The sequence below is a fragment of the Sycon ciliatum genome, chromosome 3 (assembly GCF_964019385.1).
Source record: "Sycon ciliatum chromosome 3, ocSycCili1.1, whole genome shotgun sequence".
Lineage (NCBI taxonomy): Eukaryota > Metazoa > Porifera > Calcarea > Leucosolenida > Sycettidae > Sycon > Sycon ciliatum.
Genome location: NC_088645.1, coordinates 40,876,838 through 40,878,465, shown reverse-complemented (window position 1 = coordinate 40,878,465; position 1,628 = coordinate 40,876,838).

The window sequence follows — 1,628 nt, the reverse complement described above, 5'->3', positions numbered from 1 at the left end:
AGGGGCAGCTCGACTGGTCTGGCAGGGTCATGGACGATCTTGGCGAAGGTAGTTGTCAGATCGGCGAGTGTGGCTGCTGGGGCAGCCCTCACTGCTGTTCTACCAGACAAGCTATTGATAATGGCCCATTGGCCTCGTGGGTCGTGGCGACGATTTTTGAACTCTCTGATGTAATACTGTGACTTCAGCTGCCTGTTGAGGAGAGTGCCTTCTCGCCGTATTGCACGATACCTCTGCAGAAGCTGTTGATCTGACGGGTGAGTGCGTACTTTTCTATGTAGGTGGATTCGTTGCTGGAGGAGGTGTTTCAACTGAGGTGTCACCCATGGCTGAGGCTTCGGTTTACTGAAAGCTGGTGAGACCACGGGGCAGATCGGTGAATGTTTGTCTAAAACTCGAGTAATACAGTGTGAAAGCTGGGTGACTTGTGCATTGACATCAGCTGACTTGGGGAGAGGCTCCAGAGTGCTGTCGATATCATCACAGAGTGTAGCGGGGTCAATTGCATGTGGGAGCGGTTTGCGCACGAATTTGAGGCGGGAGTTAGCTTGCTGCGTGGCTTTGTAGGAGAAGTTAGTCAGAACGAGATCATGGTCGCTCACGCCGTCTACAGATACTACAGTTGTCTTAACATGTGGTGCGGCAGCATAAACGAGTATTAGATCCAGACATGTCTTGGCAAGTCGCGTTGGTGAAGTCACGACATTGCGGAGGTGAAACTCCTCACACAGATTGGACAGGTGCTTGTAATGGTGGTTATTTGATGATTGCTGTAGCACATCAGTGTTAAAGTCCCCTAGTACAATAATCCTGCTAAATTTACGGCTGATGACGTCAAGATGCTGACTGCACAGGTTCCAGAAGTCGACAGTTGCACTCGGTGGACGATATATACTGCACACAGCCAGCTCAATAGCCTTAGGTTTGGTACACAGGCGAAGACGAACAGAGACACACTCCACTCCTAGCTCAGTGATGGGAATTCTGATAGAGTGAATTTATTGACATTTTGCATACAAATCCCCATCTACAATGTAGTAGGGCGCAGTCACCCAGTTTCGGTGGAAGTGCGCGAGTTCGATTGGGAATAAAGGAGGAAGGGAGCGTCTCAGCTTCCTCGGACCAAGACCATTCGACTCAGCACCCCGAAGACTACAACTGGTGAAAATTTGATTTTAGGGTATACTTCCCCTTTAAGCAACTGAAGTTGTATTCGTAGGTTGACACTTCGTTCAGTGCCTTCTCACCTTTGGTTACGTAATCTTGTTACCTTTTGCGTTTCCTCTAGTGGTTTTATTGCACTTGTATCTTGTTGTTATTTCTAACACCTTTCTATTTACAACACGATCCTAGTTGGAACATATTTACAGTACTTAATTTCAGTTTCTTTGGTTGTATCCTTATAATGTAGTTCCGCATTTTTTCCCACTGATGATAGGAACAAGAAAATCGATTCTGGGTTTTTATTAATATTTAACATCTGTTGCCTGATGATTGCGTGAGCATGAAACTTAAAGTAGCAGCAAACAAGCCTTGATTGTCCTTGTTGTTCTGTTGTGTATTACGCTCTGCCTTTGTGGTGTTGAGCACTGTCAGCACTCTGGGTACGTCCTTCGGGTAATATTTTT